General features: G+C 37.4%; 1 protein-coding gene across 4 annotated transcripts in view; it reads left to right on the forward strand.

The window, feature by feature from the left end:
• Positions 1-25542, forward strand: part of PRKG1 (protein kinase, cGMP-dependent, type I) — a 1377467-nt gene that overhangs the window by 440957 nt on the left and 910968 nt on the right. The window lies entirely within an intron of this gene.

The following is a 25542-nucleotide window of genomic DNA, read 5'->3' on the forward strand; positions in this document are numbered from 1 at the left end:
AATAGCCGGGATCTTTTTTTTTATTACCAAGAAAATAGAAGCACACATTTCTAAAATTTGTATGAAAACATAAAAGACCACAAAGAGCCAAAGCAATCTTAAAAGAACAAAGCATCTCAGTTTCCGATTTCAAACTATATTTCAAAGCTATAGTAGCCAAAACAGTATGATATTTACATAAGAACAAACACATAGATCAATGGAAGAGAATTGAGAACCCAGAAAAACAGATATGCACATGTATGTTAGTTAATTCATCACAAGAGAACCAACAGTGTAAGTGGAAAAAAAGAGACTCTCTTCAATAAATGGAGCTGGAAAAAAACTGGACAGTCACATGCAAAAGAATGAGACTGGACCACTATATCCACTAGCTGCTGTTGTTCAGTCACCCAGTCATGTCTGACTCTTTGTGACCCCATAGGCTGCAGCACCCCCAGGCCTCCTTGTTCCTCACCATCTCCCAAAGTTTGCCTAAGTTTATGTCCATTGCATTGGTGATGTCATCCAGCCATTTCATCCCTCTGATGCCCTCTTTCCCTTCTACCCTCAATCCTTTCCCAGCATCAGGGAATTTTCCAATGAGTCAGGTGTTGGCATCAGGTGACCAAATACTGGAGTTTCAGGTTCAGCATCAGTCCTTCTAATGAGTATTCAGGGTTGATTTCCTTTAAGATTGACTGGTTTGATCTCCTTGCTCTCCAAGGGACTCTCAGGAGTCTTCTCCAGCACTACAGTGTGAAGGCATAAATTCTTTGGTGCTCTACCTTCTTTATGGTCCAGCTTTCACAACCATTCACAACCACTGGGAAGATAATAGCCTTGAGTATACAGATCTTTGTCAGCTGTGTGACTGTCTCTGCTTTTCAACACACTGTCTAGGTTTATCATAGCTTTCCCTGCCAAGAAACAATAGTCTCCTGATTTCATGGCTGCTGTCACCATCCACAGTGATTTTAGAGCCCAAGAAGAGGAAATCTGTCACTACTTCCACCTTTTCCCCTCTATTTGCCATGAAGAAATGGGGCAGGATGCCATGATCTTAGTTTTTTTAATATTTAGTTTTAAGTCTACTTTTTCACTCTCCTCCTTCACTCTCATCAAGAGGTTCTTTAGTTCCTCTTAGTTTTCTGCCAATAGAGTAGTATCACCCACATATTGAGGTTGTTGATGTTTCTCCCACCTATCTTGATTCCAGCTTGTAATTCATCCAGCCCTGTATTTCTCATGATGTGCTCAGCTGTATAAGTTAAATAAACAAGTGAACAGACAGCTCTGTCATACTGCTTTCTCCATCCTAAGCCAATCCACTGCAGGAGGGAATGGCAAACTTGCCTTGAGAACCTCATGAACTGTATTTTAAAAGACCACTAATTAATATACTATATATTTGAAAGTTGCTAAGAGAGTAGATCTAAAAAGTTCTCATCAAAAGAAAAGAAATACGAAACTATGTGTGATGATAGATACTAACTAGATTTATTGTGGTAATCATTTTGGCAGGATATACAAAAATCAAATTACTATGTTGTAGATCTGAAGATACTGCAATGTTATATAACAATTATACCTCAAAAATTATCTATTTAAAATTAATTTCTTAAAGAGTAGCATCAGCTGAAGGAAAGTTCCTTTTGACTTCACAACTTTATAATTAGCAATGCCATAAGGTGTGTTTTGTTTTTTTTTTTTTTTTTACCATTGCTGTCATATCTGGAAAGCCCTTTGTCAAGGTTCTGTCATATGTGTGTTTTAAAATTTCAGGACATTTCAAATATCCCTAAATACTGAAGTACTCTCTACACTGACTACACTATTCCTAGAAGTTTTTAAAGACTTTTATACATAATTTACTTACACATAAATTACTGCAAACTACAAAAATACATTATTGTATATTTAGACTATGTAAATTTTCAGTTAAGTGTCCATAGTCAAATTCCAAAACTTCCCATGGCCATGCCAACATTTGCTAACAGAAGGAGAACAATGACAGAGAGGAAATAAAATTGGAAACATCCAATTGTCTTCATCAGTTGTGGTTAATACACATGGATTCTGCAAATTTCATAAAAATATATCACCTTGTGAGTAAATTAGAGACCCCTGGAATGGACTTATGCAAATAAGGGTCTTGAAGCTTAAGCTTCATGACTTTCCACTATCACTCCAGGTTGGCTTGGATAGAAGCACTCAAATTTGCAGAAGAGCAGGGGAAAAGGTATAGATAAGAGAACTGAACACACTAACAGAAAATGTGTAAATTTAAAATACATGCAGTCTACTATAATGGAGAAATGTTACCATATTGGAATAAATTTATTATTATGTACTGGCCCCCACCACCTTCCTTTGCCCAGACACCTGGAGTAGGTGGGTGAGATGATGACTGCATTTTTAATGGAAAATAAAGAAATTCTGTTATCTTTGTGCTTCTGAATATAATCTGAATAAATGACAGATATTATTTTTTAAAAGACAAAAAATAATATCTACTGTATTACTTGACTTACAAAATTATAGAAAGTGAAAACTGATTTTTGATCACTAAAAGTAGATCAGTGTTTGGCTATGGAAAACTATGAAAGGATAAATTAACAAGAAACATGAGGGAACTTTTTGGGGTGATGACAGTGTTTGTCATCTTGATTAGGATGTTAGTTTTCTGCATGTACACATGTAGTAAAACTCATAAAGTTGTACATTTCAAATATGTATAAATTAATGTATGCCAATTACATTTTGAGGTAGGCAGAATAAGAGAGAAGTCCTTCTTAGAAAATGATCTTCACACTCATTCCAAAGGTGTAATTCAAGCAGATAGGGTGGGTGTTATGAAACCTGAACCTTAGTTTTACCTTTCTTTGGAATTCCTAGTCTTGATCTTGTTTTTCCTAAATTAACACCTACTCATACCATCTGACTTAATTGGCCCTAAGAGAGGCATCACTTACTTGGTCTTGAAGATTATGGTTTAAACCATCCTCTGAAGTTTATTTTAGCACAGCTCCCAAATATCTATTTATTTAGCACAACTCCCAAATATCTATTATGGTGATCTTTCTAGACCTAATTTACATATGCTATATTCTCATATAAATTCCCAATATAAAGAGACCACATTCTTCATGACCATGAAGTTCATTGAACTTATTCATTCATTTTTAAAAGGATAAGCCTACAGAGAAAATATTTTACTGGGTTATGGATATCAATATATCTATGAACTCTAAAGACATTATAATTTGAATTGTGTGATTTACAGACATATTATAATGGTGATTAATAATTTAAGGTCTTGTCAAGGATTAAACAATGAAATAAAACTGTTAGTTTGGGAGACAGGTTAACATATCATTCTTTCATTTATCCATATTCTGGATTATAGAAAGGATACTTAGCAGAAAGGTGAGGCATGACATGTGTCTTTCTATAAAATGCTAGATTTGGGCAATTTGCACTACCAGTTTTGTGGCTTGATAGTGCTCAGTAGATGAAGTTTAAGCTGCTTCTCAGGTTTAAAAGTAGTATCTAAAGATTGTCGTTAACTCATCTCTGACCTAATGTATCTATAGCTGTCTGACTCTGTACACAGGTATACTCAGTTTTCCCAAGGTTCTGTGAAGAAGTGAATATTTTCATGTTTCTACTTAGGGCTTTCTGAGCAAATAAATGTTCAACCTGAATTAAAGGACAATCCTTGAAAGTTAAGAACTATTAGACCTAGAGTGATTTTCTCCCGTTCAAAGAGTATTAAATCTTATTTCCCTGAAATCAATTTCTTTCATTCTGTGATGGAGACTGCCCACTTTCTCTTCCAGAGAGGTTGTTCACATCCAAAGAGGGATGAAACTCTGAGTCATGGAGCTAGCCATTTACATTCTAGTGGAGCAGTTTTCTTTTTCTCTCCCAGAAAGTGAGGTGACAAACAAACAGCTCTCCTATCCCTATTTAAACTGCAGGATTCATAAGTCTAGGGTTCTTCTCCTATGGCACAAGAGAAATCCTTCGTGCCTCAGGCTTAGTCATCCTACAGTTTCAGAAGGGGAACAGATTAAGGCATGAGGAACTGATGTGTTTATCACTACAATAGTCTTGCTGATACAGAAACTTCGTGTTTACTTGTAGGATGAAATAAATGAATAAAGATAGTAAAAACTATCAACATAGTTTCAATTAATATCTAGTCTGACTAGTATCAGAAAACAAGTACACTAAAAATCACTTCAATACTTCAGTTCAATAGACAGGATTTTCAGATTACCTGAAAATGCCAACTAGGAAAAAAAAAAAAAAAGTAGTATGTGGGAAAAACCTCCCTGTGTCTCAATGGGATCACATGCAATTTTTCTAAAGAAGCTATTACCATACAAAATAAACAAATAGATTACCAGTAATATGAAGAGTCTTTGTACCGTGTAGTTTGGACAACAATGTCTTTAGGAGCTAAAGGTTAGGATACTCATGAATGCATGGAAATGTCTGGAAGGCTTTTACAACTGTTCGAACAACTAGTAAATAGCTAATGAGAGTTCCTGCCAGTGCTGCCATTCATGGAGATGCATAATGCATGAAGTGAATTCCGGAGCTGTTGAAAGAGGGAACAAGAGGTAGGGGAAAGTAAACTAGAAGGTGATTCAGAAAATACAAAAGGTTGAAAGAAAGTTTTCCAAGTACCTGTGGGGCAGGGTCGAGAAAAGGAAAAGGAAATATTTTCAACAGCTTTAGCTAAAAGTAGTTGATGACAATGTAATAGAGGATAATGTCAGTTTATGTAACATTTTGGCATATCTGACGTATTTTGACATGCATTCTTTGTTGGCAGGGGTGAAACTACATAATCCCATTGGGATTTTATTTTTAACTGTAAAGAGGACATGTGCATTCCCAGACCAGAGACTGAACCTTTGCTCCTGGCAGTGGAAGCACGGAATCTTAACCACTGGACTGCTAGAGAGTTCTCCAAAGTTTTTTTCAGTTCTTAACATAAGGAATCTCATTCCTTTAATGGAATTTAATGGAATCTCATGGTTCCAAGAAAAAAAAAAAAGAACACATAAATTCCATATGGCATCTCATGTTTTATCTGGACATAAATTGATATTTATATTTATCAATATGGACTCTTGTTATATTTGATAATGTAAAATCAACATTGATCTCTTATTATGGTATCACTAACTACATTGTATTGATATAGTCTTACAGAAATCCTACAATATAGAAATCATAATGAATAAACACATGACTTTGTTTGCTTTGTGCCTTCTCCACATGGAACAGCTGAATGCACTGGGATAGGACAAATTGCATTTCAGAGATCTTCAGTTCAGAGTACAGATGAAGGTCAGTGAATGAAAGTCATGACCCACTTAGTTACCACAAGAAAATATCAAATGCCCCTACTTCAGTCAAAGGCTAGCTTTAGACAACATGGAAATGGGAGGATATCTGAAAGGATGAATTTTTGTCCCATAAACTAAGTTACCTAAAATACTGTACTAAGTATGAGATCAAGAGCTCCAGATTGTTTTAAAGTGTACTTCTGTCTAGCAGGTTGAGACTCACAAGGTTCATAAGGAGATCTTCCTATTAGTTATAGTAACTCAAACTATGTTTTCTTTGTATATTAACAGTTTCAAAAAAACTAAAATATCTATAAAATCTAAGAGACAAGTTAAAAGCAGCCCTGAAATTATGGCAGTATGCTATAGTAAAGGGCCTGCTGTCAAGGGAGTATGGTGGTCTGCAGGGAAAGAGCCCAAGCACAGCATTAGGAGTCAAGTCATGCATTAGTGGAAGGAGCTTCAGTTTCATCCTTGGAAGGACAGGCAGAGGAACCAGAGATCAAATTGCCAGCATTTGTTGGATCATGGCGAAAACATGGGACTTCTAGAAAAAACTTCTGCTCCATTGACTACACTAAAGCCTTTGACTGTATAAATCACAACAAAGTGTGGGAAATTCTTAAAGAGATGGGAATATCAGACCACCTTACCTGTCCCCTGAGAAACCTGTATGTGGGCCAAGAAAAAACAGTTAGGACGACTGGTTCAAAATTGGAAAAGAAGTATGACAAGGCTGTATATTGTCATCCTGCTTATTTATTTTTTGAACTTTTTATTTTGTATTGGGATATAGCCAATTGACAATGTTGTGGTAGTTTCAGGTGAACATCAAAGGGGCTCAGCCGTACATATACATGTATCCATTCTCCCAAACACCCCTCCCATCCAGGTTGCCACATAACATTGAACAGAGTTCCATGTGCTATGTAGCAGGTCCTTATTGGTTATCCACTTTAAATCTAGCAGGTGTCACCCTGTTTATTTAACTTATATGCAGAATACATCATCCAGCTGAGCTGGATGAATCACAAGCTGGAATCAAGGTTGCCAGGAAAAATATCAACAACCTCAGATAGGCAGATGATACCATTCTAATGGCAGAAAGGTAAGAGTAACTAAAGAGTCCCTTGATGAGGGTAAGAATGGAAAGTGAAAAAGCTGACCTGAACTCAACATGAGAAAAACTAAGATCAAGCCATCTTGTCCCATCACATCATGGCAAATAGAACAGGGAAAAGTGGAAGCAGTGACAGATTTTATTTTCTTGGTTTCCAAAACCACTGTGGACAGTGACTGCAGCTATGAAACTAAAAGGTGCTTGCTCCTTGGAAGGTAAGCTGTAACGAATCTAGACAGCTTCTTAAAAAGCAGAGACATCACTTTGCCAATAAAGGTCAAAGCTATGTTTTTTCCAGTAGTCATGCACAGATGTGAGAGTTGGTCCATAAATAAGACAGAATTCTGAAGAACTGATGCTTTCAAATTGTGATGCTGAAGAAGACTCTTGAGGGTCCCTTGGACTGCAAGGAGATCAAACCAACCAATCCTAAAGGAAATCAACCCTGAATATTCATTGGAAGGGCTGATGCTAAAGCTGAAGCTCCAATACTTTGGACACCTGACCTGAAGAGATGATCCACTGGAAAAAAACCCTGATGCAGGCCAAAACTGAAGGCAAAAGGTGAAGGAGGCGACAGAGGACAGATAATTAGATCTCATCATTGGCTCAACGGGCATGAATTTCAGCAAAGTCTGGGAGATAGTGCAGGACAGAGGAGCCTGGCAAGCTACAGTCCATGAGGGTCACAAAAAGCAGACATGACTTAGTGACTGAACAACAGTTACCATTGTAATCATTGTTCAGATCATATTCACCCACATGACTGAGACTTGTAACAACCTTTAGCTATGACTGATGGCTTTGTTTAAGATTTAAATATAAATCTCTAATTTATATTTTATTTAATTAACATAATTAAGATTTAATAAGTAAACACTAAAAATTTACATATGCATATCACATAATAACACGTGAAATATGTATATGCAAACTAAGTTAAATAATTGCATGTGAAATTTACATAAGTAAATCTTAAATATAAGATTTAAATCAGGATTTAAGTTTTAAATTAAGAAACTTCATGATTTAAATCAGGAAAGTGTCTGTAGGGATTTTAAAAAAATTACATAGACTAATTATATGTAAACAAATCAAAGATAGTGATAGATCTTTAGGATGCCATATTATGCTTAATAGATCAGAGAAAATTTTCTGAACTATTAGAATATTCCTCTATTTATTCAATTCTTAAATGTATAACAAAATATGTTTGAAGGAATTTTTTAGAGCAGTGTTTCTAAAGAGGAATGATTGTGACATTTAAGTGAAAACCCTTGGCTTCTAAAAGTTTTAAAATTTGAAAGAGCTTTCTCATTTTACATTTCTTTCAGATCTGGGACCTCAGCAGTGTTTGAAGAATGTGTGAAAGGCCAATTTATAGTGTAGAATATAATTCCTAAATGGATTTTTCATGAATAAATGTCAATTCTGGAATACTTCTGTGGCCATTTACTGAGTGCAAACCCATATTTAATCTACAAAATATTGTGGATACTTCGGGTATGGATTCAGTGAAGGATAAATAATATACAAATATTTATTGAGTAGATGTCAGTGGACTAGGTTACACAGTAAGACAGCCTCAGAGTTCAGAATTGCAAGAGATTAAAATTTATCTATACAGAAAGTTCATCAAGATCAGAACAAAGGATGAAATCACCTAGACACAAAGCACAGTGGGGAAGTGTCAAGGACTCGGTATAGCGAGATGAGCAATTAGAATACACGAGAGTAGATAGAGGACAAAAGAACCAGAATAGGAGAGTATAACCTGGGTTATAGGGCAGCAGAGGTAGAAAGGAAATGATAACAAATAGCCATAAATGCAAGAGATGAGAACTGAAAGTTTGTTGATTAACTTGCTGAGTAGGTTTAGTAATATGATACAGGAACCACTACAATTAAAAGACAGTTGGTTGAGGACTTCCCTAGTTAACTGCTTAAGACTTCACCTTCCAATTCAGAGTGTGCAAGTTTGAACCTTGGTGGGGTAGCCAAGATCCCACACTACTTGCAGTCAAGAAACCAAAGCATAAAAAAAAAAAAAGAAACCCAGAAGCAACATTGTAACAAATTTAATGAAGCATTAAAGATGGTCCACATTAAAAAAAAAAAGTTGTTTTTTTTTAAATGCACGTGGTTGGTAAATATAGAAATTGAACATAAACTATTGAGTTAAATTCAACATTAAAGGAAATGACAAAAACTAAAGCAGAAGAGGAGTTACAGAAGGTAACAAAATGGGATAGTCTTTCATTTAAGTAATTTAAGACCCACTGTTGACATCAAGGAGGTGTACAATGACATAGGGCTCCATGTTGAAAGAGCCCATCTTTGATCTAATACTTTACTATTATCATATCAAAATACTTAGTAATTTTAGAAAAAGGGGCCTTGCATTATCAAAATTCATGGGCTCAAAATTCATGATGTCCTTGAATTATGTCACCAGTCCTGTGAAAACCTGAGTATATCTGTTGAGAAGAAGAAGCCCTAAATTATGGTAGTACCTTCAGAATATGTTCACAATTCTACTATGTATTGAGTATATAATGTAGGATAGATACTTTTACAATTAGTATTGAGTTGCATCACACACTGTGGTCCTTTGAGTGTATCTGCATATTTCCTGTGAGGATCAATAAAAATTAAGACTCTATCTATGATTTTGGAAAGGCTTTTGATACCTGAGTCAGTGGCAATGCCCAACAACTTGAATGTTTGTGGCAGTGTTTTCCAGTCCTTTGTAACTGATATTATAAACCATCTATTTTTTTTCTGCTTCTTTTGTGGCATATTTTGTGGAATGTTCTAAACCTTGATAACTCTACTGTTTGCAATCCCCATGTTTTGCTCTCTTCCTTTTCTAGGACTTTACAACAGAACTTTATGTAATAATTAAGTGTTGTCTATCCATGCTTTCCAATATGGTACCCAGTAGCCACATATAACTATTGAGGACTTGAAATGCAGCTAGTGAGACTGAGAAACTGAAATTTTAATATAATTTAATAAATTTTGATTTAAAGTTAAATAACTACATGAGGCTGTTAGACATCTAATTACTGGACAGCTCTCTGACAAATACACAAAAGAGGCCAAAGTATTTTGGTAAGTCATGTTAATCTTGGGCTATCAATACATCTGGAATGACTAAATCCTACTGCATCATATGTTAATGTCTTAGATTCTTTTATGTCAATTTATGACTGAAAAAGAATGGAAACAGGGGTAAATAAAACATCTTTTGGGCTTTTGACACTTTATATTAATTACCAGTTAGCAAACTTTTCTCTGAAACTACTGTCCTAGGGCAAGCATTATCCATAATAAAAAATGATGCTTAAAAAATTTCCTCTTTTCCATACTAGAGAATACTAATATGTTCAGTTTCTTTGAAATAGTTCCTGGTTCATATAGCTGGTGTGACAGGATAAGACCTGGTTTCGTGGAATTACATCCAAGAGGACTAACTAAAAAAGTTCCCATTTGGTTTCTTGGCCAAAACGTATGAAAGGCATCTTTAGGATCCCTTTTCCAGAAACCATGTTCTCTTTTTCAACCAAACCAAAAAGAGATTCATACAATTTAGTTTCTTCCTGCATGAATATTTCAAGACTTTTAAAATTGCTAGTAAGATAAGGCTATGGTTTTTCCAGTAGTCATGTATGGATGTGAGAGTTGGACTGTGAAGAAGGCTGAGAGCTGAAGAATTGATGCTTTTGAACTGTGATGTTGGAGAAGACTCTTGAGAGTCCCTTGGAGTGCAAGGAGATCCAACCAGTCCATTCTGAAGGAGATCAACCCTGGGATTTCTTTGGAAGGAATGATGCTAAAGCTGAAGGTCCAGTACTTTGGCCACCTCATGCAAAGAGTTGACTCATTGGAAAAGACTCTGATGCTGGGAGGGATTGGGGGCACGAGGAGAAGGGGACGACCCAGGATGAGATGGCTGGATGGCATCACTGCCTGGATGGATGTGAGTCTGAGTGAACTCCGGGAGTTGGTGATGGACAGGGAGGCCTGGCGTGCTGCGATTCATGGGGTCGCAAAGACTTGGACACGACTGAGCGACTGAACTGAACTGAACTGAAGATGCATATTTGTGCTTCAAAGAGCTCTCTTCTTGTCTAAAATATCAAAATCACCATGGCTTGGAACACATTCACAGATGAATAAAATATTTTAATAGTGTTCATACTTCATACAAGTACAAAAGGTTTATCAAGCTGATTCTGACTTAAAAATTATAAAGATCATTTTAAAAAGCAAACAAAAGAGACTAGCAAAAAATCCTTTGTAGATGAAAAAGCAAGGAAGCTTTAGGAAAAATGGAAAATATGTGGAAAAGCGAAGAAAATTTCAACGTCATTAAATTTCATTCATTGTCATAATGATTTCAGTATAAACTTGATAATAAGCATCTAATCTGGCTACTAAATCAAAATGATTATTGTAGGGAATCTTCTTATGGTAAATGAGTTTGGAGATATGTGGTTCCAAACTCTAACCATCTATTGGATTGGCCAAATTGTCCCGTCCACCACTCCACATTGCAGTTGGAACCTTCATGTTCTTCATACCATAAAATGGAAGAGTGGGCTAAAAGAAAATGAGAAATTGTAAGATTTATGTTAATAGCATATCAAATTAAAAATAGTAACTTGATTATTTTCTTCTCCCAAGAAAACAAAATGGCAATTACCCATTGAATCTCAATTATTTTCAGACAGAAACGGACTACTGTCCAAGTCTTTAAATTATAGTAACCAAATGATTTTCATAAACTAGAAATTCTGTGTACCTTAGGTTCTTTATATATGAAATGGTGATATTAATAAATATATGGAAAATTTCATAGGGTTGTTTTGAGGTTCATAAAATATACAAATTTGCTCTGCATAGTATTGTCATAAAAATTGATCTCTTATTATTTTGAACCTATCATTATGTCTATTTACATCATTTTCCTGGGAAATGTAAAACATTGCATAATCTTTTAAAATCTAATGTTTAATTAAATTTTAATTTTATTTTCATTTTTGTCTTGTCAGTGGGGTCAATTGGCAAATTTCGAAAAAGTGAGCTTATCTGATTATAATGAGTTCAGTTCAGTTCAGTTGCTCAGTAGAGTCCGACTCTTTGTGACCCCATGAATCACAGCATGCTAGGCCTCCCTGTCCAATATCAACTTCCAGAGTTCACTCAGACTCACGTCCATCGAGTCCGTGATGCCATCCAGCCATCTCATCCTCTGTTGTCCCCTTCTCCTCCTGCCCCCAATCCCTCCCAGCATCAGAGTCTTTTCCAATGAGTCAACTCTTCGCATGAGGTGGCCAAAGTACTGGAGGTTCAGCTTTAGCATCATTCCTTCCAAAGAAATCCCAGGGTTGATCTCTTTCAGAATGGACTGGTTGGATCTCCTTGCACTCCAAGGGACTCTCAAGAGTCTTCTCCAACACCACAGTTCAAATGCATCAATTCTTCAGCTCTCAGCCCTCTTCACAGTCCAAACTCTCACATCCATACATGACCACTGGAAAAACCATAGCCTTGACTAGATGGACCTTAGTCGGCAAAGTAATGTCTCTGCTTTTGAATATACTATCTAGGTTGGTCATAACTTTTCTTCCAAGGAGTAAGCGTCTTTTAATTTCATGGCTGCAGTCACCATCTGCAGTGATTTTGGAGCCCAGAAAAATAAAGTCTGACACTATTTCCACTGTTTCCCCATCTATTTCCCATGAAGTGATGAGACCAGATGCCATGACCTTCGTTTTCTGAATGTTGAGCTTTAAGCCAACTTTTTCACTCTCCACTTTCACTTTCATCAAGAGGCTTTTTAGTTCCTCTTCACTTTCTGCCATAAGGGTGGTGTCATCTGCATATCTGAGGTGATTGATATTTCTCCCAGCAATCTTGATTCCAGCTTGTGCCTCTTCCAGCCCAACGTTTCTGATGATGTACACTGCATATAAATTAAATAAGCAGGGTGACAATATACAGCCTTGACATACTCCTTTTCCTATTTGGAACCAGTCTGCTGTTCCATGTCCAGTTCGAACTGTTGCTTCCTGACCTGAATATAGGTTTCTCAAGAGGCAGGTCAGGTGATCTAGTATTCTCATCTCTTTCAGAATTTTCCACAATTTGTTGTGATCCACACAGTCAAAGGCTTTGGCATAGTCAATAAAGCAGAAATAGATGTTTTTCTGGAAGTCTCTTGCTTTTTCAACGATCCAGCGGATGTTCGCAATTTGATCTCTGGTTCCTCTGCCTTTTCTAATACCAGCTTGAACATCAGGAATTTCACGGTTCATGTCTTGCTGAAGCCTGGCTTGGAGAATTTTGAGCATTACTTTACTAGCGTGTGAGATGAGTGCAATTGTGCAGTAGTTTGAGCATTCTTTGACATTGCTTTTCTTTGGGATTGGAATGAAAACTGACCTTTTCCAGTCCTGTGGCTACTGCTGAGTTTTCCAAATTTGCTGACATATTGAGTGCAGCACTTTCACAATATCATCTTTCAGGATTTGAAATAGCTCAACTGGAATTCCATCACCTCCACTAGCTTTGTTCATAGTGATGCTTCCTAAGGCCCGGTTTATTTCACATTCCAGGATGTCTGGCTCTAGGTGAGTGATCACACCATCATGATTATCTTGGTCTTGAAGATCTTTTTTGTACAGTTCTTCTGTGTATTCCTGCCATAAAAGGAATTCATCCGAGTCAGCACTAATGATGTGGATGAAGCTAGAGCCTAATATACAGAGGTAAACTGAAAGTGAAGTTGCTCAGTCGTGTCCGACTCTTTGCGACCCCATGGACTGTAGACTACCAGGCTTCTCTGTCTGCGGGATTTTCCAGGCAAGAATACTGGAGTGGGTTGCCATTTCCTTCTCCAGGAGATCTTCCCAACCCAGGGATTGAACCCGGGTCTCCTGTATTGTAGGCAGATGCTTTGCCATCTGAGCCACCAGGGAAGTCATACAGAGTGAAGTAAGTCAGAAAAAGAAAAGCAATTATTGCATATTAACCCATATATGTGGAATCTAGATAGATGGTACTGATGAACCTATTTGCAGAGCAGCTATGGAGACAGATATAGAGAAAAAACTTATGGATGGAAAGAAGGAGAGGAGAGGGTGGGATGAATGGAGAGAGTAGCATGGAAACATATACACTACTGTATATAAAATAGCCAGTGGTAATTTTCTGTATGAATCAGGAAACTCAAACCAGGGCTTTGTGACAACCTAGAGTGGTGGCATGTGGTAGGGGGTGGGAGGGAGGTTCAGGAGGGAGGGAACATATGTATGCCTATGGCTGATTCATGTTGATGTATGGCAGAAACCAACACAACATTGTAAAGAAATTATCCTCTAACTAAAAATAAATAAATTTTTAAAATCAGGGGAGAAACAATTTTTTATTTATTTATTTTTTGTCCATGTATTATATCATATTTTAATACAAAGGTTTTTTTCTTTCTTTTTTTTAAAATTTAAACTTATTTTTTTAATTTTTATTTTATTTAATTACTTTACAATATTGTATTGGTTTTGCCATATATCAACATGAATCCGCCATGGGTGTACACCGTGTTTGCAATCCTGAACCCCCTCCCACCTCCCTCCCCATACCATCCCTCTGGGTCACCCCAGTGCACCAGCCCCAAGTATCCTGTACCCTGCATTGAACCTAGACTGGCGATTCGTTTCTTACATGATATTATACATGTTTCAGTGCCATTCTCTCAAATCATCCCACACTCGCCCTCTCCCACAGAGTCCAAAAGACTGTTCTATACATCTGTGTTTCTTTTGCTTTGTAGCATACAGGCTTATCATTACCATCTTTCTAAATTCCATATATATGTGTTAGTGTACTGTATTGGTGTTTTTCTTTCTAGCTTACTTCACTCTGTATAATTGGCTCCAGTTTCATCCACCTCATTAGAACTGATTCAAGTGTATTCTTTTTAATGGCTCAGTAATACTCCATTGCATATATATACCACAGCTTTCTTATCCATTCGTCTGCTGATGGACATTTAGGTTGCTTCCATGTCCTGGCTATTATAAACAGCTCTGCAATGAACATTGGGGTACATGTATCTCTTTCAATTCTGGTTTCCTCAGTGTGTATGCCCAGAAGTGGGATTGCTGGGTCATAAGGCAATTCTATTTCCAGTTTTTGAAGGAATCTCCACACTGTTCTCCGTAGTGGCTATACTAGTTTGCATTCTCACCAACAGTGTAAGAGGGTTCCCTTTTCTCCACACCGTCTCCAGCATTTATTGCTTGTAGACTTTTGGATTGCAGCCATTCTGACTGGTGTGAAATGGTACCTCATTGTGGTTTTGATTCGCATTTCTCTGATAATGAGTGATGTTGAGCATCTTTTCATGTGTTTGTTAGCCCTATGTATGTCTTCTTTGGAGAAATGTCTATTTAGTTGTTTTGCCCATTTTTTGATTGGGTGGGTCATTTATTTTTCTGTAATTGAGCTGCAGGAGTTGCTTGTATATTTTTGAGATTAGTTGTTTGTCAGTTGCTTCATTTGCTATTATTTTCTCCCATTCTGAAGACTGTCTTTTCACCTTGCTTATAGTTTCTTTGTTGTGCAGAAGGTTTTAATTGTAATTAAGTCCCATTTGTTTATTTTTGCTTTTATTTCCAATATTCTGGGAGGTGGGTCATAGAGGATCTTGCTGATATTTTTATTTTTTTCAGATTTTATCTTATTTTTTTACTTTACAATATTGTATTGGTTTTGCCATACATCAACATGAATCTGTGATGGTGCTGTGATTTATGTCAGAGTGTGTTTTGTCTATGTTCTCCTCTAAGAGTTTTATAGTTTCTGGTCTTACATTTATATCTTTAACCCATTTTGAGTTTATTTTTTGTGTATGGTGATAGAAAATGTTCTAGTTTCATACTTTTACAAGTGGTTGACCAGTTTTCCCAGCACCACTTGTTGAAGAGATTGTGTTTAATCCATTGTATATTCTTGCCTCCTTTGTCAAAGATAAGATGTCCATAGGTGCGTGGGTTTATCTCTGGGCTTTCTATTTTGTTCCATTGATTTATACTTTTGTCTTTGTGCCAGTACCATACTGTCTTGATGACTGTGCCTTTGTAGTAGAGCCTGAAGTCAGGCAGCTTGATTTCTCCAGTTCATTCTTCTTTCTCAGGATTGCTTTGGCTATTCAAGGTTTTTTGTATTTCCATACAAATTGTGAAATTATTTGTTCTACCTCCGTGAAAAATACCGCCAGTAGCTTGATAAGGATTGCTTTGAATCTATAGATTGCTTTGGTTAGTATACTCATTTTCACTATACTGATTCTTCCAATCCATGAACATGGTATATTTCTCCATCTATTAATGTCCTCTTTGATTTCTTTCACCAGTGTTTTATAGTTTTCTATATATAGGTCTTTAGTTTCTTTAGGTAGATATATTCTTAAGTATTTTATTCTTTTCGTTTTAATGGTAAATGGGATTGTTTCCTTAATTTCTCTTTCTATTTTCTCATTATTAGTATATAGGAATGCAAGGGATTTCTGTGTGTTGATTTTATATCCTGCAACTTTATTATATTCATTGATTGGCTCTAGTAATTTTCTGGTGGAATTTTTAGGGTTTTGTCATGTCATCTGCAAACAGTGAGAGTTTCATTCCTTCTTTTCCAATTTGGATTTCTTTTATTTCTTTTTCTGCTGTGAATACTGTGACCAAAACTTCCAAAACTATGTTGAATAGTAGTGCTGAAAGTGGGCACCGTTGTCTTGTTCCTGACTTCAGGGGAAATGCTTTCAATTTATCTAGTACAGCCACTATGGAGATAATGTTTGCTGTGGGTTTGTCATACATAGCTTTTACTATGTTGAAGTATGTTCCTTCTATTCCTGCTTTCTGGAGAGTTTTTATCATAATTGGATGTTGAATTTTGTCAAAGGCTTTCTCTGCATCAATTGAGATAATCATATGATTTTTATTTTTCAATTTGTTAATGTGGTGTATTACATTAATTGATTTGTAGATACTGAAGAATCCTGGCATCCCTGAGATAAAGCACACTTGGTCAATGGTGTATGATCTTTTTAATGTGATGTTGGATTCTGGTTGCTAGAATTTTGTTAAGGATTTTTGCATCTATGTTCATCAGTGATATTGGCCTGTAGTTTTCTTTTTTTGTGGCATCTTTGTCAGGTTTTGGTATTAGAGTGATTGTAGCCTCATAGAATGAGTTTGGAAGTTTACCTTCCTCTGCAATTTTCTGGAAGAGTTTGAGTAGGATAGGTGTCAGCTCTTTAAATTTTTGGTAGAATTCAGCTGTGAAGCCATCTGGATCTGGGCTTTTGTTTGCTGGAAGATTTCTGATTACAGTTTCAATTTCCATGTTTATGATGGATCTGTTAAGATTTTCTATTTCTTTCTGATTCAGTTTTGGAAAGCTGTACTTTTCTAAGATTTTGTCCATTTCTTCCATGTTGTCCATTTTATTGGCATATAATTGCTGATAATAGTCTCATGATCTTTTATATTTCTGTGTTGTCTGTTGTGATCTGGGGAGGAACAATTTTTTCAAAAAAGATTTTGATGGTTGTTACAGCACAGTTATAAAATGAATTATACCAGGTCTTGCCTACATGAATAAAATGAAGTTTTATATTTTAATTAAAATATTATTTTATTGTGCTAAGAACACTTAACGTGAGCTCTAACTTCTTAAGAATATTTTGAGTGTATATTTTAGTACAGAGGCAACACTAGCAACATTCCTCTTACCCTCTTCAGAGTGTCCAAACCTTCATTTTTTTCCCCCTCAAATGTTGTGTTGGAATCTCCATTCAGAAGGGCTGAATCTTTACAAAATCTTTCCCATCAATGAGTATCTGCCCAAATCATTATCACCCAAGTTTCCCCAATCTCAGCTGAGAGGGATTGTGGCAGCCTTGCTGTCTCTTGCTGGTTCCACAGCCCAGATGGAGGTGTGTCTGCCTATTACCATCTGCACTGATGAATTAGAATTTTCCTGGGTCCCTTGCATGTGGTCTTGGTTTCTACAACTCCAAGAAAGCTTTTACTGTTTATGATGGATATTGATTTTTAGTTGATGAAAAGGAGAACAAAAAAGAAGGACAACTTACACCATCTTGATGTTGGTAACACCTCAGTATTGTTAAGATGTCAATTTCCTCAATTTTTTTCTATATGTTCAGCATAATTACAGTGTAAAATTTGACATGTTAATGCTAAAACTTATATGAAAACCAAAACAACTGGAATATTAAAAAATTTAAGAAAGAAGAATGAGTTGGAAAGGCATTCCTTGATTTCAAGACAGACAATCAAGTTACTATAAAGTTACTATAATCAAGTGAGTGTGTTAAACAAACTGCAGTATGTATCCATAGATTGAAATCTTACTCAGTAAAAAAATGAGCACATTATTACATGAAGAAACATAGATGAATCTCAAAGTCATTTTATGGAGTGAACAAAGACAAAGGCATCCAAATCGAGGCAAAAGTAAAATAGTATGCATTTGAAGATAATATGATAGTATATATAGAAAACCCTTCAGTTCAGATCAATTCAGTCTCTCTCAGTCGCGTCCGACTCTTTGCGACCCCATGAACTGCAGCACCCCAGGCCTCCCTGTCCATCACCAACTCCCGGAGGTCACCCAAACTCATGTGCATCAAGTTGGTGATGCCATTCAACCATCTCATCCTCTGTCGTTCCCTTCTCCTCCTGCCCCCAATCCCTCCCAGCATCAGGGTCTTTTCCAATGAGTCAACTCTTCCCATGAGGTGGCCAAAGTATTGGAGTTTGAGCTTTAGCATCAGTCCTTCCAATGAACACCCAGGACTGGTCTCCTTTAGGATGGACTGGTTGGATCTCCTTGCAGTCCAAGGGACTCTCAAGAGTCTTCCCCAACACCACAGTTCAAAAGCATCAACTCTTCGGCACTCAGCTTTCTTCACAGTCCATCTCTTTCATCCATACATGACCACCGGAAAAACCATAGCCTTGACTTGACGGACCTTTGTTGGCAAAGTAATATCTCTGCTTTTGAATATGCTATCTAGGTTGGTCATAACATTCCTTCCAAGGAGTAAGCATCTTTTCATTTCATGGCTGCAATCACCATCTGCAGTGATTTTAGAGCCTCCAGAAATAAAGTCAGCCACTGTTTCCACTGTTTCCCCATCTATTTTCCATGAAGTGATGGGACTGGATGCCATGATCTTCGTTTTCTGAATGTTGAACTTTAAGTCAATGTTTTCACTCTCCTCTTTTACTTTCATCAAGAGGCTTTTGAGTTTCTCTTCACTTTCTGCCGTAAGGGCGATGTCATCTGCATATCTGAGGTTATTGATATTTCTCCCAGCAATCTTGATTCCAGCTTGTGCTTCTTCCAGCCCAGCGTTTCTCCTGATGTACTCTGCATAAAAGTTAAATAAGCAGGGTGACAATATACGGCCTTGACGTACTCCTTTTCCTATTTGGAACCAGTCTGTTGTTCCATGTCCAGTTCTACTTTGCTTCCTGACCTGCATACAGGTTTCTCAAGAGGCAGGTTAGGTGATCTGGTGTTCCCATCTCTTTCAGAATTTTCCGCAGTTTATTGTCATCCACACTGTCAAAGGCTTTGGCATAGTCAATAAAGCAGAAATAAGAAAACCCTTAAGACTACTCAAAAATCTGTTAAAACTTGTAAACAAAGTTTGTAAATTTACAGGACAAAAAACTTATACACAGAAATCAGTCACATTTTATACACTGCTAGTGACTATTAGAGAAATTAAGAAAGCAATCCTACTTATTATTGCATCAAAAGAATAAATATCTAGAAATGAATTTAACCAAAGAGGTGAAAGATCCTCTCACTGAAAACTATAAGACATTGATGAAAAAAATTGAAGGAGACATCAGTAAATAGAAATGTATTCTGTGCTTGTGGATTAGAAGAATTAATACTGTTAAATCTTCATATTACTCAGAGAAGACTGCCTATTAAAATTCTAATGGTGTTTTTCACAGAACTGGGACAAGTAATCAAAATTTGTATGATATCATAAAAGATCATAATAGCCAAAGCAATTATGATAAAGAAGAAAAAAAGAAAGAGGGATAACACTTTCTGATTTTAAACTTTTTTTACAAGGCCATAGTAATCACAACAATATGGTATTGGCAAAAAAAAAGAAAAGAAAAAAAAGAAAAAAAAAACAGACAAGTAGATCAATGGAACAGAATAGAGAAGCCAGAAATAAACCCACTCATATATATGTTCAACTAATTTATGAACAAAGAGCCAATAATATATGCAATGGGGAAATAAGTGTCTCCTCAATAAACACTGTAGGAAAAATTGAACATCCCATATGAAAAAATGAAGCAGGAGAACTATCTTACCCTGTACACAAAAGTTAACTCTAAATATACCTAAAGACTTGAAGGTCAGCCCTGAAAACATAAAACTTCTAGAAGAAAACTTAGGTGATAAGATCCTTGTTATTGGTCTTGGTGATAATTCTCTAAATTTTACACTGAAAATACAACCAAGAAAGAAAAAAAAATAGCATTACATAAAACCAAAAAGCTCTGCACACACACAAAAATTAACAAACTGAAAATCTGCTTACTGAATGGAAGAGAGTATTTTCAAATCATAACCTTTGCCCACTGGTTTTTTCAGGGGATTTGTACCAGGACCTGTGGAGGATATCCAAACTGCTGATGATCAAGAGAGGTATTAGTCCACCAGACTGACTCATACGCACCTTTCTAGCCTTGAATGCAGGTCTGCAATTTTGAGGATGGGAGGAGCATGTACTCTTAAATAATCCCCAAATTAATGTAAACCATTTTTTCCCTTCTCACTCAGCAAGGCTTTTTCTACTGAAGCAGCAGAAGAAAAAAAAAAGAAGGTGGTCTTTCACAAACTCTTAGAAGCGTGCTCTAAGTTCCATAAACAGGCATGTCATTTAGTACAGTGACTCCCGCCTATCATTTGACCCGATATTTCCCTGTAGATGACCCTGCTCATAAGAAAGAATATTCAGGCTCAAGACTATTGGAAAGAGACAATAAAGGGCTTTCTGAAAATGCTAAACAGTTTTCCAAACATCATCCAAATCCTCTTTTTCAAACCTCTACATGCCCAACTCCTCAATAAGTTCTCTCACATCTTTAAAATTATCTGCCATTAGCTTTTCCCAAGTATAGACTTCTGATAGGTGGCTCAAGATTCAGAAATAGGAATGTCTGCTTGGTAAGTGCTACAGCTTTCTGAAAGGAAAAGGTCATCAGAACATGCCTGGACAACTCTATGGCCTCTTTTCTCCATCTGGAGTGGTCATGTTTTACTTCTGCTTTGTCTTCCTTAACACGATAGAATGAAAATATAAATATAATAATACTTAAAGTTCTGTACTTAAAAATATTTTCCATTTTTCACTAAAATGAGGAGAATTGCAAATAGATCAATGATCTCTGAAGTCTCTGGGAGGTGAATCCTCAAGTCCTGGGAGATATGAATAGAATTCAGTTCCTTCCACAAGCAGGTGTCACTGGAACATAGTCTGTGTGAAACATCTCAGAAGATCTTCCAATCAAGGAAACAAATAAATCATGGCTTCTAACATGACAGATGCTCCCCAACCAACTTTATTAGGTGAATTTTTATCCAATGAGGAAATTAATATTTTAATGGAAAATATCTTTTAAAATGATCATATAGTGATTCATATAAGCATCTCTGTAAGCATAGAAGTATCTCCATAAAATACATAATATTCCTGCATCATTTAACTGCAATGCCTGTAGGGCTATTCATTTCGAATTGCTGTTTTGGCTTTCCTAAATATCCTCTACCTTGTTGTGTAGATTGTTTATAGAACTGACAGGAAACAAAGAAGATGTTGTATCCAGTTCTTTCAACTGAAGCCTACAAAACGCAGTGTCTCGAGAGAAAGACAAAAACAGGCTTTTTCCTACTCTTTAATCATTCTCTTTCCTACCATATAAGCAACTCTTGTGTCTGCACTGGGCAGAGGTTTGGTGTTAGGTATCCTGTACAAAAATTTAGAACTACATTTCCATCATTACAGGGGTATGGATGTGATTTGGCTAAATGAAACTAACCAAACTTCTAAAATGATCCTAAACTAACATTTTACTCACTTAAAAGTAATCTGAAGAAGACAAAGAATATTCTTGAAATAATTTCTGAATTTTCATCACTGATTCAGGAATATCTGTGCCCACTCAGTGCATAGGAGATACTGCAAACACTCTGTTTCAGAACCTGTATTTTGGTCAGGCAGCCAAAACTTAGCGGCAGGAGACTAATTTAAATATCTTCAAGTTTCTTTGGATTGTGTCAACTGGTAATTAAATTGGACTTGATTTTTATTCAAAGCTGTAGAGTTGGTTTTGCTTGTGTTACTGTGTTTCAGCAGTTTGATTAACATTGTTTGGAGATATATTTGTATCGCTATGTTTTTAACAGGTAAATACACTTTCAAGCAATACATTGTGCTAACGTGCATTTTTGAGTCTCTGAAAGAAAAACAAAAGTAACTATAAAGATAGTTGGTATGTTCAGTTCAGTTCAGTTCAGTTCAGTAGCTCAGTCGTGTCCGACTCTTTGCGACCCCATGAATCGCAGCACGCCAGGCCTCCCTGTCCATCACCATTTCCCGGAGGTCACTCAGACTCATGTCCATGGAGTCAGTGATGCCATCCAGCCATCTCATCCTCGATCGTACCCTTCTCCTCCTGCCCCCAATCCCTCCCAGCATCAGAGTCTTTTCTAATGAGTCAGCTCTTCGCATGAGTTGGCCAAAGTACTGGAGCTTCAGCTTTAGCATCATTCCTTCCAAAGAAATCCCAGGGCTGATCTCCAGAATGGACTGGTTGGATCTCCTTGCAGTCCAAGGGGCTCTCAAGAGTCTTCTCCAACACCACAGTTCAAAAACATCAATTCTTTGGCACTCAGCCTTCTTCACAGTCCAACTCTCACATCCAAGCATGACCACTGGGAAAACCATAGCCTTGACTAGACGGACCTTAGTCAGCAAAGTAATGTCTCCACTTTTGAATATGCTATCTAGGTTGGTCATAACTTCTCTTCCAAGGAATAAGCATCTTTTAATTTCATGGCTGCAGTCACCATCTGCAGTGATTTTGGAGCCCCCCCCAAAATAAAGTCTGACACTGTTTCCACGGTTTCCCCCATCTATTTCCCATGAAGTGATGGGACCGGATGCCATGATTTTCATTTTCTGAATGTTGAGCTTTAAGCCAACTTTTTCACTCTCCTCTTTCACTTTCATCAAGAGGCTTTTTAGTTCCTCTTCCTTTTGGCAGTATATAAATAACCGGGATCCAAGGCCTTCTCAGGTGGTGCTAGTGGTAAAGAACCCAGTTGCCGATGCTGGAGACATAAGAGATGTGGGTTTGAAATCTAGGTCAGAAAGATCTCCTGGAGGAGGGCAGGGTGACCCACTCCAGTATTCTTGTCTGCAGAGTCCCATCTTCAGAGGAGCTTAGCAGGCTACAGTCCATAGGGTCTTAAAGATTTCGACACAGCTGAAGCGACTTAGCATGCATGTATAGTCTATACTAGAAAATTAGATATCCTTGAGCAAAAACAATGGGAAGAAGTTTTCAAGTATCACATAATCTATGTTGAATATTTTACCAAAAATATTTTCTGCCATGCATCCTTCACTCAAAGGAAATCCAAAAAAAGTTGAGAAATTTTTATAGTGCCTGAGTTATTCATCCATATAAAGGCCCTCTACTGTTTTGTTCTTATCTCATATAATTTGGCCTTAACCTTTGTCTCTGATCTTCACTCCCACATATTCAACCTCTATTTTATCCCAAAATATCATTGTAACATACCATTGTATACAAACTTCTCCTGCAGCATTTTACAATATAATAAATCTCATTCTGTTTCCTACTTTCTTACTCTACACTATACTTGTGATCAGAACTGGCTACAGTGTAGAATAAAAGTGCAGGGTCCCTTGTAGAAAAATTATTAAGAACTTCAAGATGGCAACACCAGAGGCTGAAACAAAGTGTGCGGCTCTTCTAGGTACGGGGCTCTGTGTTTGCATATGGCACACAGCTCTCATGTGAGCTCTGAGGACACAGCATGTTCCCTGTGTACATGCGCTTTGTTTCTTACTGTCCCACAGAATTCTACAGTATATGTCCTGTCCCTCAGGGACAGAAAATTTCACTTCCTCAAATTTGACACTCTTAAGAACAGCAGCATTCCTAACTCACCTGTATAGAATTGTGTAAAAATGTCTTTGAGATGTATTTCCAGGAATGAGATCTTTGGGTCACAGGTCATACGGTTGCTCAGTTTTACTATACGCTGTCAGATGGTTCCAGAATAGGTTGTATACCGTAATCAACAGTGCTGAGTACCGCCCCCCCCCCTTTTTTGGTCTATTTAGTTTGCTAATTATGATATTGTAAATATCTCTGTCAGTCTACCATTTCTCTATTAATTTCATCTGTGATTTAAATCATTGAATAGAAATCCATGTTTGTTTACACATCTAATTTCACATTAATTTTTGTGCATTTGAGGTCTCCTTTAAACTTAATTTCCCTGATGGCTCAGCAGTAAAGAATCCACCTGCAATACAGTAGATGCAGATTGGATCCATGGGTTAGGAAGATCCCCTGGAGAAGGAAATGGCAACCCACTCCAGTATTCTTGCCTGGAAAATACCATGGACAGAGGAGCCTCAAGGGCTGCAGTCCACTGGGTTGCAAAAAGAGTAAGACACAACTTATCGACTAAACAAGAATAACAACAGATTACAAGATAGCAGGTCAAAGTTGATTTTTCTGTCCCTTATCTTAGTACTGGTTTATGGCCTTGAGGAAGGGGCAATGCACATATCTCTCTTTTGTTTCTTTCAATGCCTTATCACCTTGGAGGTGTAGGTGGAATTTCACAGAACACTTCTGTTACCAGAAGCTGTGTCTGGTTGCTTGTCACTCAAAAGGCAATAAAGAGGCCAGGTTTGTGGAAAGGAAAGTTTGCTTTATTTCAGATGCCAGTAAATGGGGTAGGGGGTAGGTGTCTGTCCAAACGCCAACATCCCCCCCACTGACAATCATTAGTGAAGAACTTTATTGATGGAGGGAGGGGGCTTCATGAAGGAATAGTGCAGTAAGCTCTGATAGTCATCTTGAAATTGATCATTGGTGATTTCACCAGCATCATCTTGGTTGATTTAGGTTCAGTTAATCTTCAGTTCTGGGCTTCCCTGGAGGCTCAGGTGGTAAATAATCCGCCTGCAATGCAGGAGACCTGGGTTCAATTCCTGAGTTCAATCCCTGGGAAGATCCCCTGGAGAAGGGCATGGCAACCCACTCCAGTATTCTTCAGTTCAGTTCAGTCTCTCAGTCATGTCCGACTCTTTGCGACCCCATGAATCACAGAACGCCAGGCCTCCTTGTCCATCACCAACTCCCGGAGTCACTCAGACTCATGTCCATCGAGTCCGTGATGCCATCCAGCCATCTCAACCTCTGTCGTCCCCTTCTCCTCCTGCCCCAATCCCTCCCAGCATCAGAGTCTTTTCCAATGAGTCAAGTCTTCGCATGAGTTGGCCAAAGTACTGGAGCTTCAGCTTTAGCATCATTCCTTCCAAAGAAATCCCAGGGTTGATCTCCTTCAGAATGGACTGGTTGGATGTCCTTGCACTCCAAGGGACTCTCAAGAGTCTTCGCCAACACCACAGTTCAAAAGCATCACTTCTTCAGCGCTCAGCCTTCTTCACAGTCCAACTCTCACATCCATACATGACCACAGGAAAAACCATAGCCTTGACTAGACGGACCTTAGTCGGCAAAGTAACGTCTCTGCTTTTGAATAACTATCTAGGTTGGTCATAACTTCTCTTCCAACGAGTAAGCGTCTTTTAATTTCATGGCCGCAATCACCATCTGCAGTGATTTTTGGAGCCCAGAAAAATAAAGTCTGACACTGTTTCCACCGTTACCCATCTAT

The sequence above is a fragment of the Capra hircus genome, chromosome 26 (genome assembly GCF_001704415.2).
Source record: "Capra hircus breed San Clemente chromosome 26, ASM170441v1, whole genome shotgun sequence".
Lineage (NCBI taxonomy): Eukaryota > Metazoa > Chordata > Mammalia > Artiodactyla > Bovidae > Capra > Capra hircus.